The sequence below is a fragment of the Leopardus geoffroyi genome, chromosome A2, assembly GCF_018350155.1.
Source record: "Leopardus geoffroyi isolate Oge1 chromosome A2, O.geoffroyi_Oge1_pat1.0, whole genome shotgun sequence".
Classification (NCBI taxonomy): Eukaryota; Metazoa; Chordata; class Mammalia; order Carnivora; family Felidae; genus Leopardus; species Leopardus geoffroyi.
Window position 1 is genome coordinate 65049214 of NC_059331.1, and position 16716 is coordinate 65065929.

Genomic DNA, 16716 nt, shown 5'->3' on the forward strand with positions numbered 1-16716 from the left:
GGGCTCTGCTGGCTGGAGAGGCTTTGGACATTCCCTAAATCCCCCCGATGGACTTCTTGATTTCTGGAGGAGTTGTCAAGACTAGCAAAAAAAGAAGAAGAAGAAAGGTCTATGGGAAGACAAGAATTTCCCTTTAGCCATGTTCATAAAAACTGCAAATTGCCAAGCACTTGGCAAGGGGAGGATAACAAGAGAGTATCAGCAGTTCCCATGACAGCAGAGAGGCCACAGAAGGTGAGGTGGGCAGAAGTTAAGCATCAGAAGAACAGCGAGATGGAGTGGCCAAGTTTGCACCTCCCCCCAATCTCCCAAATCTGATTCTAGAATTATCCACACTCCTTCATCCACCCCTTCATCCACACCTAGCCCCTGATGTGTGTTAGGCACTTTAAGTGTGAGGCATAACTCTAAATGCTGACATCAGAAATACAGCATTACTTTTTTTTTTTTTCAAGAGACACAGGACTGATGGAGGGGGCAGGCCAGCAAGTCAGTGACCAGACCCAATGTTCTAAACACTGGAATGGTGGGCCATTTCCCAGGGCAACATGATTGCAGAGAAGAGGCTGCCGTCCCGTGGTTACACGGAAGGACTGGTTCCAGCCAAGCAATGACAGCATGAATAGCCTTCTTAAGCATCGTCAATATAATTAGGTGCGTTAATGGAGCCAGAATTTAGTTTCCCGTTGCACAAGGAGGCCAAGTCCCTGCAGGCAAACTGGCTACACGTGAACCCCAACTTTAACAGTCCTTACCTATGCAACTTTGAGCCAGTATTTAAATTTTCCAAGCCCCAGTTTTCTCAGCAGTGAAATGAGCACACCAAAGTCGTTATCTCACGGTGTTTTTCATGGACGTCGCCAGAGATACACGTGCTTAACACGTTACCCGAAACATAGAGTGCCTTATATAAACGTTGGCAGTGATTGTCCTTATAAACAAGATGCAAAGGCTTGCATCCGTTCCCTCCATTAGGGGTTTATAAACCTTGTAATCTTCTGGATAGGAACCTCCTTCAAAGGCTCAATGGGGCAAGATGGCTTTCGGCTCAGAATGCAGTCTCTTGGGGACGGCAGCCGTGCTGGACTTCTACTTGCAAAAGACTGAATTTGTTAATGACATTTTCTTGGCATGGGTGCCTTCTTTCAGGATATCTAGGACACGTGGGCTACAAAATGAAGAAACTGTCTGGGTCTCCAAGATGACCCAATAACAGCATTAATGTGTTATGAAGGGAAACCGGGTCTTGAGAAAGGAAAACAGTCTGGGCACAAAATGTGTGAACCTGGATGGGCCATTTGGGGCTTTCAGGCCCCCCGACACTGGGACCCCAACCCTGCTCATGGTGTCACAGCAGACCACTGAGTCCTCGACAATGGACAGCCAGTTCTCCCGGCTTCTGACTTTGTCATTCACGATCTTGTTTATAATCTTACCTCACCGCCTCCGTCATTATGCTTTATGGCACTCTCTCCCAACAGCATTGCTTCTCTCCTTGATGGAGCTAGAGGTTGCCCTTCAGTCTACGTGTCTGAGTGAACATCCCACCCCGTGTCTAGAGCCCTAGACAGGCAGTCCTGTCAAGGACAAGACCCCGCTCTGGGCTTGGACCGCCAGTAGTTCTGAGTTGCTGTGTGTGTTAGTCAGCAAGCCTGGCCACGTTATCTGTGCGGCCCAGGACAAAGCGAAATGTCTCAATCTGGTGATAGCACCGAAACGAGCAGAGGGCCCTTCAAAGAGCAGGACCCTGTGCACCTGCATGAGGTGCACACCCAGGAAGGAGGTCCAACCGGGAACCCAGAGCCCCCTGTGGTATCTGAAAGGGAGACAACTGAATTCAGGGAGTGGGTTCCTCAGACATGGGAGACCTGAGAAGACAATGAAGCCAGAGATTGGCCGTATCAGGAAGCCATCATCAATGAGCCCTAGACAGAGGGGAAAAAGGAAGAGGGTTTCCAGAGCCCAGCAGCTAGAGGCATCCCAGTGGGTCTGTCTGCTCTCCCTTCCTTTCCCCTTTGCTCCCTTCAGTGCCTCCTACTGACCCAACCCTGCTGGGAGGCAGCTGACACAAGAGCCCGATTGTTCAGCCTGCATAGAGGAGCACCCCCTGTGAGACAGAGCAAAGAAGGAGAAAGATGAGATGACAATCTCAAAGAGGCATCAACCTTAAAAATATAATAACCATTTATTTATTTTTAACCCAAGGACACCTTTGATTCATGACATTTTTTTTTTTAAAGTAAGCTCCATGCCCAGTACAGGGCTCAAACTCACGACCTCGAGATCAGGAGTCACAGGCTTCACCGACCGAGCCAGCCAGGCGCCCCAGCAGCCAGTTATTTTACTAGAAAAAGTAGTTTGAGAAGAGCAGAGGAATTGCAATTCGCGACAGGCAAACTTTGGCAAGACACAGGCAAGTCCAAAGAGTCAAAGGGAAGGTCAGCTTTTATTAGGTTTCAGGAGGAAACTGGGGAGGGCTGTTTTGAACAAAAGTGCACCGGAGAAGAACAAGAGTTTGAGGTTGTGACAGTTTCTCGTTGGCTGGAAGGGGCTGTTAGTGTGGTGTTGCTGGAGCAGGGAGAGATTCTTCCTTCTCTTTCTTGAACGCAGGAGATAAAATTCCTATGTGAACAGTGTCCTCCCTTGTCAAGGTGGGAATGACTTTCCTTCCTCCTGCGGGCAATGCGGGCGGCAAGGGGTGGAACCTGTGTGAGAGCGCCCCCTTCAGGGCTTCTTGACTCCATTTTTAATGAAGTTTCCTTCACTCTGTCGCAGAGCCAAGCTCAGGACCAGCACAGCCCTTTGACTCTGCTACTCAGCCACTTACCATTGAGGGTGAGACTCTGTTCTCACCCACTTACCATTGAGGAACAACAGCATGCTTCCATGTGTCTAGAACCAACAACAGTCCAAGGACAAGGCTCTCACCCTCTCCCCTTGCTTATCACATCCATTCCAAATCCAGGAGCCCATGGATCTGCAGTTCTCCTGCTGACGTGTGGCTGTGACTCTACTGGGTCTGATAACCTCTGGACCACCACAAATATGGCTCGTGTGGAACAGGGGTCAGGCTGTTGTGCACACAGCAAGAATCTACAACTGGTTCACTCCCCTTTTCTCTAACTGGTCAAGAGGCAGTCATTAATCTTTATCACTTCTCTCACTCACACCCATTACTGGGCCCTCTTGCCCTCAATTAGCACTTTGACTGATTCGCATTCTTCCCCTGGCAGAGTGCTTAATGGTCCTCACTTTACGGAGTCATTACCTTGGGATATGACTCCTACCATTGAACCTGGAATTACTAAAAGGCACTCTAAGTAAGAAAATCCCCTAGTTTCTAGCTGGATAATCCCTACTCTCATTGCGAGTAGCAACCCAGTATCCCCTAGATAATCAGGATCAATCATCCCAAAGAGTTCAGGAATCCCATGTGCCAATTGGTTCAAAATCCCAAGGAACCACAACTAGCCAAGTGGCCCTCTCGGTTTCCAACTGAAAGGAACTGATGTGGTATCCCCAGATGCAAGCATTCCTTCCTTGGAAACCAAGATCTCTAGATCAACAGATGTCAGGATTGGAGGGACAGGAGGCAAAGACCCTGTCAAAGTTATCCGCATGCTGGCCCTGACCCATCATATACCCCATCCTATAGAATAGCAATCCAATCTGATGGGTGGCTATCTCCAACAGTACCTAAACCATCAATGGACATGTAACGTGAATTTATCAGGATAGTTGTTCCTAGATGATAGAGCAAGTATCAAAACCAGTGCAGCTGATAGAAGCATTCTGAGCACACAAAACAAATCTACACCAGGGAAGTGAGATCGCTGTGTCTCCCAATCCATTCTAGGAAGCTTACGATGTGAGCATAATCTCTGTTCTGAGGGAACTGGCATCCTTCTGGAAGAATCCAGAGGAGCCCAATGTTGGCCCAGCATGGCATTCGTGAGATCAGCCTCGGTCCGTACGTTGACCCCAAGCAGAGCCCCCATTTCTGGCACGATGGCTACTACACATGGGCCAGTGAGCAAGTGCCGTGTGGCTGCAGACAGCAGCTGGCTCATATCCACAGGATGGATTTTCTTGATCACTTCCATTGCCAAGAACTTTTCCTGTAGCATATGACCTTCTTGAACATTTGTATGAGACACAAACATCCTCACCTCTCCTTCCATTGCAACAGTCCCAAACTCCTGTCTCCCTAACATTCCTTCTCGCTAATTGCGGTGTAATAATGTATTTGTTCTTGTCCTTGCTTCCTGGCACAGAGCTCCTAAAACTCCAGGAGTTTTCTGAGCAGAGGAGTGTCTGATTTATCCTGAGGCCTTGGAGATCATACCACTTTATGCCGATGAATTGCTTTAGGGCAGAGTCTCTGGACAGCCTCCGGATGGGGCTGGTCACCAGAGGGCAAAGTGATCAGAAGGCTGGAACTCTCAGCCGTACCTCTTACCTCAGGAAAGGAGGTGGGGGAGTTAAGATTGGACTCTAAAACAGTCCTGAACAATGAGATTTGGAGAGCCACTGGGTTGGCGAACATATGGACAGGCTGGGAGGGTGTCTAGGAGGGTGGCTCGAACAGGAACAGCGAGGGCAGGGAAGCTCCACACCTCCCCCATACCCTATGCGTCTCTTCCATCTGGTCGCTCCTGAACATATCCTTTATAATAACCAGTAAATGTAAGTAAAGTGTTTCTCCAAGTTCTATGAACCGTTCTAAAATTCTCATACCTGAGGAGAGGCTCGTGGCAACCCTCAATTTCTAGCCAGTCAGTTTATAAGTATGTGGGCCCAGGACTCGCAGCTGGTGTCTGAAGGGAAGACAGTCTTATGGGACTAGTCTCTTAAATCCGTGAAACCTGACACTAACTCCAGGTAGCGTCAGAGTTGACCTGAACTGTTGGACACCCAATTGGTATCTGGAGAATTGGTTGTTGGTGCTGGAAATCACCACCTCAATGAATTCCAAATCCTTGATTAACTGTCCAAACCAGAGGTCACTTTCCATGATTAAGTTATATCTACATCTCTGGCCATTTCTTCTTCCATTCCAAATGAAGAGCCTGACATTACTTCTGGAAGTCCTATACTTTGGAAGGATTGCCCATCACCACTAATTTTCAGGGACATTCCTGAGTGGGGTTTTACTGGGGACAGCAATTCACTTCAGGCTGATGCCAGTATATTTCCACAGCATCTTTTGAAAACCAGGACTGAGATTTTGTTCCTCCTTGGTAACTGGCCAAAGAGAATTTCCCTTGAGGCCATAGATTTGGGCTGAGAGAAGGTTAAGAAAGAATAAAAAGTCTTAGTCGCCTTCTCATTCAGACCGTCAATGCCTTCTAGGTCTGCCTGATTGTATGTATATACCACTCCATTTTAAAATATATTGCTGCTGTACTCTTCAGCCTACAGTTTTGTGATTGGATATTGACCAGTTCATCATGGAAACCTCAAGTCTTATAGTCTACCTCATAGCAAGTGGTAATCTCTCCCAGGACTCACTAGCAAGCAAGAAGCGAACTATTAAAAGGGGTACAACTGTCCACAGAGGAAGGCATGGCTCTGCTCTACCCCTCAGGATCTTCCCTGTGATTCTCCTTTTAGGAATGGCCAGGGGCCCTGAAGGCAGTCTTAATTACTATAGATTTTTCTAGTTGAGCCCCATTAAATCCACTGGACTATAGGGCAGGAATGCTCATGGCATAGCCTGGACCTGCCCCCAAAGCTGTCTTTCCTTCTGGGCCCACCCAAAACTAGCAGTCTGTGGATTGTCCCATTACTGGGTTGGAGAAGAACATTCCCAAAGAGCCCAGGGCTAATACCTGATGGGAGTGTGTAAGTCTCATGAAATATCTCTCTAGACTTTGGCGGGGTTTCCAGTATCTGCAAAGTTCCTTTATTTTAGCCACCACTCACTGCAGATACACCTATATTAACACGAAAGAGAAAAAGAAGAAGCCTAAAGAGATTTAGGATTTGGGAGGGCAGACCCTCCCAAAAGGTTTCCATTAAATATGCCGATGCTACTAATGCCTGTGATAAAGGGATCCATGATGGCTTCTTTTCTACCTTCCCTACAAGATGACAGGTTGGCCAGGTCCCTGCTCATGCTTCAATTCATTCCAAGTCACCTCAGTGTGGATGGTACAAATCATTTTCTAAAAAAGCTGCAGATCCAAGGTGGTTTAGCTGAAACTTTCGTGAAACGACTCTTAGTTGTTTAAAAAAAAAAAATCTTTTCATTTTAGAACAGTTTTAGATTTACAGAAAAACTGTAAAAATTGTATAATTTACAATATAATATAATAACAGTAGAGTATATATATTCGATTACTTTATAATAGAGGATATTATTAATAGTATAATAGTCAATAGTATAATACTATTATTAATAACTAATAGTCTAATATTTTGTGCATAACTCTGGTACACATCTTGCAATGAGCTGATTTCTTTGATTTTTATTTAATGTCTGTTTTTCTGTACTAGTGCCCTAATCAGGGTACCAGGGTTGGTTGTCCTGTCTCCTTGGGCTCCTCAGCTGTGTGATCATGATTATACTGGAGATGTGGGCTTTGGGGAGGAAGACCACAGAGGTACCTTGCTATCTCCATCCCATGATATCAAGGGTGCACATTAGCAACACGAGCTACCACTGGAGCTCTAGATAACTGTTTCTCAGCTTTCTCCACTTAGGATTTACAATTTTCGCCCCTTTTGCCAGTGTGCTCTTTGGAAGGAGGAAGTCACTATGCACAACCTACATTTAAGAAGCGAGGAGTTACATTGCACCTGTTTGAGAGCAGAGAACCAACATAAAGTTTTAGAAATCCTTCTATACAGAAGATTTGACTGCTCACCCTCACTTATTTCTTTATTCAATCATTTATGTAAGTGTGGGTTGCTGGATGTTTACTTCATGCTTTTGATTATAATCCAATACCATTTTATGTCTTTGTTTGCTCAAATTTTCCAGCTTTCACTATTGGAGATTTTCGGTTGTCTCTTGTGTCCCTGTGAAATGTTTTCATTGTGTTGGGGTTTCATTGGTTTTCTTTTGCTTTGTGTGTGTTGTTGTTGTTTTATTTTGTTCTGAGCACTTCCCAACTTTTTGAGCCAACAAGACAATTCTGACTCATTTTATGTATTTCCTTCTCCAATCCTGGAATTAGCCGTTTCTCCCAGGATCCTTGCTTCCTTTTATTGGAGAATGGTATTTAGAAGCCAGGATTCGGGTGTTAGGTGTGTTCACTTCAACTGGGCTGTTGCTGCTTCTAGCCGCACTCAGTTGACAGAGCTGTGTCTGTACAAACCCACATATATACATAGATCTATACACACATATCTATAAATATTTCTCCATAGAACTATTGTATCTATAATCTAAACTTTGAGCTCCTACTGATGTCTTCACCTCTAATCCATTACAACATCTAATCCATGGATCATTCTGGCCCCTTCTCCTTGCTTCCCTGTAACACCAACTCCAACAGAGACAGCTGGCTCCAACCATCTACCGTCCCGTTACTTACTTATTTAATTCCAGCATACCAGCATACATATGTAACAGGGTCAGGATTATTAAAGCATACCCCTGTGAGCAACAACCTTAGCCACTAGAGTATGATGATGCTTATATAAAATTACTCTTGCCTTTAGTCTTATTGACTCCATTCATTTCCAAAATAACAGGTCAGCCCCTTGTTCTCCTTCCTCCTTCAGTCAGATAGTTTCATGCATTTCTAATACAATTAGATTGCTTTGTGGGATTCTGCATCAGTCCTGTGTTCCCTGACCTTCTAAGTGATTGATTTTTTTCATATATTACGGGTCACTCATCGTGCTGTACATACCTGTGAGTTTCACAAGGCATAATGTCATGTATCCACCATTACAGTATCAGACAGAATAGTGCCACCATCCCCAGTGTTCCATCTAGTCAACACTTTCCTTCTCACTTCCCCCCACTTTCCCCCACTTTCACTTGCTCGAATATCTCAAACAACCACTGATCTGTTTACTGCCTCTATACTTTTGATTCCTTAAAGTTGTATATTTCAGTCATGTAGCATGAAGCTTTCCAGATTGGCTTTTCTTTTTACTGAACAATGTGCATTTAGGATTCATCCGTGTCTTTTAATTGCCTGACAGCTAATTCTCTTTTTTTGCTGCACTATATTCTACTGTATGGAGGGACAACTGATTTTTACCCATTCTCCTACTGGAAGACATCTTGATTGTCTCCAGTTTTAGGTGATTATAAATAAAGTTGCTATAAACATTCTCATTTAAGTTTTTGCATGAACGTAAGTGTTCAGGTCACTTGGATAAACATCTGGGTGTGACTGCTGGCTTGTATGGGAAAGCTATGTTTAGCTGGGTAAGAAACTGCAAAACTGTCTTGCCAAGTAGCCACACCATGTGCTTTTCCGCCAGAAATGAATGAGAGTTCCTGTTGCTCCACATCCTAAATAACATTTGGTGGTGTCAGTTTTTTGGGTTTTAGCTATTTTACTGAGTGGGGGTGGTATCATAGTGGTATTTTACCTTGCAATTCTCCAAGGACAATTGATTTTGAGCATCTCTTCTTATGGTTATTTGTCATCTATATGTTGTCTTTGGTTAGATGTCTGCTCAAGTTTTTTGTCCATTATTTAAGTAGGTTGTTTGATTTCTTGTTGCTGAGTTTTTAAGAACTTTTTATATATTTTGGCTACAAGACATTACCATATATGTGTTTTGCAAATATTTTCACCCAAACAGTGGCTTGCCTTTTCATTCTTTTAGTAAGTGTTTTTTCATAGAACTGAAGTTCTCAATGTTAATAGCATCCAACCAACCATACTGTCTTTGTGGATTGTGCTTTTCATCTTATTTATGAAAAAAAACACACACACAGGGGCACCTGGGTGGCTCAGTCAATTAAGTGTCTGACTCTTGGTCTCAGCTCAGGTCTCAATCTCAAGATCTCATGGGATCAAGTCCCACATGGGGCTCCACACTGGAGCCTGCTTGGGATTCTCTCTCTCCCTCTCTCTATGCCACTCCCCTGCTCACACTCTTTCTCTTTCAATATAAATAAACTCTAACACACACACACACACACACACACACACACACACACACACACACAAAACAAATGCTCATCACCAAGCCCAAGACCACATAGATTTTCTCCTGTGTGTTCTTGATATATTACGGTTTTGCATTTTCCATATAGATATATGATCCCATTCTCAGCTAGCTTTTGTGAGAAGTGTAAGGTCTATGTGCAGATTCACGGGGGTCCCGTTGTTCCAGCACCATTTGTTGAAAACACTGCCTTTACTCCATTGTATTGCTTTTGCTCCCTTGTCAAAGATATGTTGACTGTATTTATTTATGTTTGTTTTGAGGCCCTCTATTCTGCTCATTGATCTATCTGTCTACTCCGTATTAATTATTGTAGCTTTATAGTAAGTGTTTAAGTCAAGTAGTGTCAATCCTTTGACTCTGTTCTTATTCAGTCATGCATTGGCTATTACAGGCTTTTTGTATCTTCCAATAAACCTTCATTTTTGTCAATATCTGCAAAATAGCTTCATGGAATTTTAATTATGATAGCATTGACTCTATAGATCAAGTCTGGAACAACTGGCATGTTAATCCTGAGTCTTCCAATCTGTGAACATCAGATATTTATCCACTTACTTAGATCTTATTTGATTTCTTTCATCAGAGTTTTGAAGATTTCTGCATATAGATCCTGTACATATTTTGTAAGACCTAATCCCAAATATTTCCATTGTGGGTACCATTGTATTTTGTATTTCAAATCCCAATTGTTCATTGCCAGTATATAGAAAATTAATTTATTTGGATGCATTATCCTTGTATCCCCCCACCTTGCTATAAACACTTACAGTTCTAAGAACTTTTTGATCAATTCTATGTAGACAATCCGATAAGCTAAGAATAAAGACACTTTTGTTTCTTCCTTTCCAATTGCAAGCCTTTTATTTCCTATTCTTGTCTTACTGTACTAGGTGGGACTCCCCTATGATGTTGAACATGAACAGTTTTTTTTTAGTTTTTACAAGATCCATTGCATCACCTCATGTTAGTACACAGCGAGAAGTGTACTAATAACAATTTACCAAGTAATCAAAAAAATCACACTTTCTAAATCTACCTCGTCAGCCCTTCCACTGGCCCACTGTCTGTATCTTTCCCGTTAAATCTTAGGTTGAATATAGCTGATCAACTTGAACTTACCCTATGCTTACCCTATGTCATCACTATCAAACTGACCTTTTTTTTCTAATATTCTATTAAGGGAAAGAACAACTCCAAGGGCCAAGCTCTGAGCTCAGTGAGTACTCGAGTCACAGCTCACATTGCCATCATATGCCCATCTCAGCCAGCCTTCCTTGTCAAGTCCAACCACACCACCTTCCTAAAAATTCCTAAAGAAAGAGGAAGAAATAATTTTAGAAGCTAAGGATCTGAGGGACAGCTGGAATAATCAGGATATAAGAGAAAAGATTTGAGTGGGAGGAACTTAGGAACTAAGAAACAAGAGGCAGTATAGAAAGAAAAATTAAATAACAGAGAAGACAATATGCACAAATTTTAAACTTTGCTTGGGTTGGAGGAGTGAAGAAGCCAGGTGTGCATTTTTCCCCTCTCTGCTGTGGAAGAAGCTTCTAATTTGAGGCAGCCGTAAACCTTTCCCCTGCCTATCCCCCCACTTGGTGATCTTTAACATGTCCTAAGACTGTCGTTTGAGAATTACTGTAAGTGAAATTATGGGAGATCAAGGCAACAACACAGTCATATAATGAAACTGAGTCCAAAGAAAACAATAATATCTGACTGAGATGTTACTGAATTTAGTTAGGAATAGGGATCCATTAAAAGGCAGGTGGGTGAGGGACACCTGGGTGGCTCAGTTGGTTCAACGTCCTACTCTTGATACTGACTCAGGGCATGACATTGTAGTTGTGAGATAAAGCCCCGCATTGGGCTCTGTGCTTAGCATGAGCTCTCTCCCTCTTCCTCTGCCCTTCCCCTCTCATGCTTTCTCTTGCTCTCAAAATAAATATATTTTTTAAGCCAGGTGGGTTAGCAACAAAAGCATGGGAAATGCAGGGCCAGGAAAGCAGACTTTGTAGATATCACGCCTCTCTCTTTCTATTGGAGGAGGTCCTTGGCCATGTAGCTGAGGGTGCCCTGGGGCTGGACAAAAACAGTGAATGTGGAAGCATCAAGTGAGCTCAGCCAATAAAACCAGCTCAGTGCTGAGCTCCAGAAGCAGCTTTCTGGTTTCACAAGCTTCCCCAAGTGGCCCACTGTCTTCAAAGAGTGAAGGCACCAACATTGCATTTCATAAGAAAATGGGATCCCTTGACCAGTTTATTCCTCATTGCACACAAACTGGTGTCTGCCATATAAAATTCTTCTTGTCAAGAGTTGACTTAATTCAACCTCCCTTAAGCTCGGTCAGTTTTAGGGTTCTGACAATACTGAGTGACTCATGGGCGATGTTCAAGGGCCAGGCCCTGCGCTCAGTGAGTACTCGAGTCACAGCTCATATTGCCATCATATGCCCATCTCAGCCAGCCTTCTGTGTCGAGTCCAGCCACACCACCTTCCTAAAAATGTCAATAACCCCACCGACAATATTTTTATTCCACAAAGTTTAAAAGGGTTAAGTCAGGGATAATAAAATGACATCCTAGAGTGGTTCCTTCCGGGGAAGGAGTCTTCCCCTCAAGGAATAACTAGTTTTTCTTTTCCCCCAGGGGCCACGCCCCTCCATCTGTTCCATCTGAGGCTGAACAGACCACCCAGCCCTCTACCGACGCGAACCTCAGAAAGAAAGCCTTGGTTAGGTACACATTGCATTGGAAGTGCACACAGAGAAGGCCCTTGCATGGTGCAGTCCACAGACCCCGATGTGCCTTCTTAAAGAGGGCCATGCCTATGGTGGGGGCAGGTAGGCAGAAAATAGCCTAAAAGAGTGAGTGACTAATGTGACAAAAACATGACTTCAGCTCAGTGCTCGAGAAGGAGGTATATGCGATCTCGCCCACTGCAGGCACGGCAGACAGCAGGCGATCTGGTGTTCCCCTGACTCCAGATAAATGATGCCTCCACTCTGCATGGTAGTTGGGACGTTTGTCTCTGAACATGATGTCCATGTTCAGATTTATGAAGGCTGACTTTAAAAGATGGATGCAGCCATATCCCTTCTTGCAGGAAAAAAAAAAAAAAAAAAAAAGAAGAAGACGAAGAAAAAAATTCACATAAATGTGATTAATGGCTTAGGAGTGTAGGTGAGTGAATTGCATTCAATCTGGAAATAAAATACATATTCAGTGGTGTTTCTATTCTCTTCCCAAGGGAGATCTGTGATAGTGTTAGCTGTGGTTAGGGTGCTTAAAAAGTCTGCTGTCCTTGGGGAAGGAAACTTTCTTGGTATCTGAAGGGCTGGGTGGAAGGAACAGCCACCATAAGAGGACCCGAGACTCAGCAGCTACAACTTGTCACACGTCTTCCTCGGGCATTGGCATTAGCTTAGACTGCCTGGTGGGGTGTTACTGAGCTCTTCTGAGCCTTTTCCACTTTCTTCTGATAGCTTCCTCTGAATCTTCTTCGGATAACATTGACAAAGCTCAAAATATATTTGGGGCCCCTGGGTGGCTCAGTCGGTTGAATGTCCAGCTTCGACTCAGGTCATGATCTCATGGTTCGTGAGTTCGAGCCCTGGGTCAGGCTCTGTGTGACAGCTGGGAGCATGGAGCTTGCTTTGGATTCTGTGTCTCCCTCTCTCTCTCTCTGTCTCTGTCTCTCTGTCTCTCTCTTAAAAATAAACACTTTAAAAAATATATGTGCTCAGCTCCATTTTACCTGATGAATAATAACTATAATGCAACATCTTGGAGGATCTTGAGTGCGTAAGCAAAATTCTAATGGAACTATGTACTGGCAGGAGGGGCTCTGATAAGACAAGAACCCTTCAGAACTGATGCCCACGAGAGAAGACAAAGGCCCCAGCAACACCTCCCTTCCCAGGCTGTATGGGTTTGATTTGGAAAGACACAACATTCAAAACTCAGTCTGAAATAGAGTGACAGCCTCATCACATCCTAATCAACGAGTCAATATCCAAAGTATTCAACCGGATGCCACTTATAAAAATCTGATGTAAAGGGGCGCCTGGGTGGCGCAGTCGGTTAAGCGACCGACTTCAGCCAGGTCACGATCTCGCGGTCTGTGAGTTCGAGCCCTGCGTCAGGCTCTGGGCTGATGGCTCAGAGCCTGGAGCCTGTTTCCGATTCTGTGTCTCCCTCTCTCTCTGCCCCTCCCCCGTTCATGCTCTGTCTCTCTCTGTCCCAAAAATAAATAAACGTTGAAAAAAAAAATTTAAAAAAAAAAAAAAAATTAAAGAAAAATCTGATGTAAGAACTTAACAGTAGGGACCCGTGGCCATGAGAGACCCAAGAAGGTCCATGTGGAATGAAATGGGAATTTCTGGACACGCATTAAACACAAGCTTGCATAAGTCAAATGGGAAAGGTCAGGGTTCCTGGTTGTTAAGGACTGAGCTAGAGTCACACAGAACACAGAGATCTTTGCTCCAGAAAGATGAGCTCGTGAGGCAGGAAGGCGGGCTGGGAGAGGCCCCTCTCAGGCTGCAGCCCTGAGCTCATTCATGTGAGACATGAATCTCTGTGTCAGCAGACAAGGTAAGCTCTTGACTTAACGACGTTAACATTCAGAGATTTGATTTATCACCAGCAAGTGAGGAAATCCATAATATAGCCTCAAACTTACCAGATTCTTCAGGACAATTAAAACAAATAATGTATAGAAAGTTCTTGAAACATGCTTGAACTATGTAGGTGGGTGATGGCACGAACTTTGCTTTTTGGTTTGTGGCTTTGTTGTTTTTATTTTTAATTTTTTTTTTAAACTAAAGGACAGGGACTATCTGCGTGCATTCCTTGTGAATGGGAAAATCAATTTTCTTTCCCACTGCCCATGAGTAGGGAGTACAGTCAAGGACACACAAGTGGGGTTGTCTCATGATAGACTGGGCCCCCAAAAGTGTGCGTAAGGGCTTCAAGAGAACTGAAGAAGCTCATACAACTCATCAGGACGTGGGGAAGTCAACGTAGTGGCTGCCGTGGGGAAATGATAGCCTGGGGGGTGGGGGGGGAAGGTAAATGGGTCCGCATCAGCTTCGGTACCAGCAGAAGCATTGACAGCAATTCCAGACACAATGTCAACCACACAGTGGCAAATGTAAGACCACAAGAAACAGTCATGGCTACCAGCCGTGCGCTCCTGGTGTCCAAGCTTTCAGAAAGCCCTGAGAGGTGACAGAGCAGCAGTGTGATCTGGGCTCCTGACAAGTTGACAGTGAGACGTGCATGGAGAAGAGCCCCTGCTTTGAATAAGTAAGAGTTCGGGCAGTGATTCTGGCTGACGGTTTCTCAGACGTGGCCATGAGAGTGGCTTGGAGAGATTAATAGCAAGATGACAACATAGAACTGGGAACAACACACTTCCCCGGCAAAGGTCCAGGTGGTAAATACTTTGGGCTTTGCGGACCACGTGGTCTCAGCTGCACCCACTCAGCCCTGCAGTTGTGGGCAAAGCGTTATCGTTAGATATATCAGCGAGTGAGTGTGGCTGTGTCCCAACCACAGTTTTACAAATTCGGGTTGCCAGCTAGATTTGGGGGTAGTTGTTTGATACCTGTCTTAAAGGACAGTCTTTGCATGTTTAATAAAACATTAATCTTTTGTCCTCATGATTAAAAAAAAAAAGCCATCATTGTTTACAATTTAGGAAAAATCAAAAAGTATAAAAAAATATCTTAAATCACCTACATATCGCCAGGGAACCACTGAAATATCTTTATATGCATTCCACCCAGTATTTTTGCCAAACTTTTATACGAAATTGAAATCCTAACATATGAATAATCCCGACTGCCACTATTTCACTGAAAATCATACCATGTATATAATCTCATAAAAATTCCCCATAAATATTTGGATCACCGTATAATATTCTACCATATGGACACATCAAGTTTTATTCAATCTATATAAACCAGATAAAGAGGTTGCTTCTGATACTTTGCTATTATGAACAGTTTTGTGATACACAAAACTGTTTTCCCACAAATCTTTGACCCGTAAACCTCTCTCCACGTGTCCTATAATTTCCTCAGAATCTATTACTTGAAGTAGAATCTAAGTACGCAACCCAGGCTGTGACCTTTGGAGGACAAGAAGAAACCAAAGCAGGAGCCCCACCGCAATATTATCTACTGGCTGCTTTTACGACAGAGCGGAGAATAATTACAGAATTTTTCTGCAGTTAAAAACAACTATTATTGCTTTAAGTGGCAATCCTATTACCATGAAAATGTGAACCAAAAAACTGTGGTGTGGTCAATGACCAGAAACCGTAACACAGTTCAATTACTCAATTTCAACCGTTGGGTTTTAAATGTGGATGCTACAAAGAAGAGTCTGGAGACAGAGTTCGGGAACAAAAACAGTTCTGAAAGTAATAATTACAATAATAATTTACATTTGCATAATGAGTGACTAGTTTTTAAAATCACTTTCACATATGTTATTTTATTTGCCTGTAGCATTAGTGCTTTCTCCAGAGGCGGGGTTTAAGACAATCGATACATGATCCCAATTAAGCAAATCTGCTCCTGAGCTGGGCACAGCAGCGACAAAGCCAAGCCACACAGATAACTGCACCATCACCAAGTCTGTCTTTGCAGGAAGGAGCTCAGGGGTGGGAATCATCTATTATTTTTTTGTTCCCTGCACCTGCTATGCTCACACAGTGCCTGATTGCTTATATTTTCTTTTTGATGGCAGGCATTTGGTTCTCCTAAAGCAATTAACAGCAGGCTTAGTAAAAAGGCCAAATTAGTATCTGAATTAAATCGAATCGAGCATTTATGGAACACACTGCAATTTATAATAAAGATCCAAACAAATGTTCGGACGTGAACTATTTAACACTAAATTATGTTTTCATTCTTGAAAGTAATTATTTCCTTTAGTTTGTTCTTTACCCCAGGAATTACTGTCCATGATATGCTCATGTTCAGAAAATTATTTTGAAATACGATTATGCTGAGTTGCATAAAGGGGCCGCCCTTTTTCAAATCCATAGAAGACAGAAAGACAGCTCAATGGCAAACCCAATCTCAACCCATCCAACAATTCCTGCTGGGCTTTTCATCTGATGATCATTGTCATGAAATGTGGTACCCAGGAGATCAAGGAAAACAAGGAGTTAAAGAAAAACAATGTCTTCTAAAGTGTCACAGTTGGTTTCAATAAAGAAGTAGTATAGAAGAAAACATAACACTTGCAGGAGATATTCCATGGGGACATAAACCCAAAGAAAAGAGAGAAAGTTAAACTTGACATTGAAGAAATGATTTTTTTTTAATTTTTGTCAAAAGTCTGATGGGGTCCCTACTTCATGAAAAATTATTTTTTTAAGTTTATTGAGAGAGAGAGAGAGAGAGAGCGAGAGCGAGAGCGAGGTGGGAGGGGCAGAGAGAGAGCGGGGGAGAGAGAGAATCCCAAGCAGGCTTCGTGCTGTCAGGGCAGAGCCCGATGCGGGGCTCAAACTCACGAACCATGAGATCATGACCTTAGCCGAAATGAAGAGTTG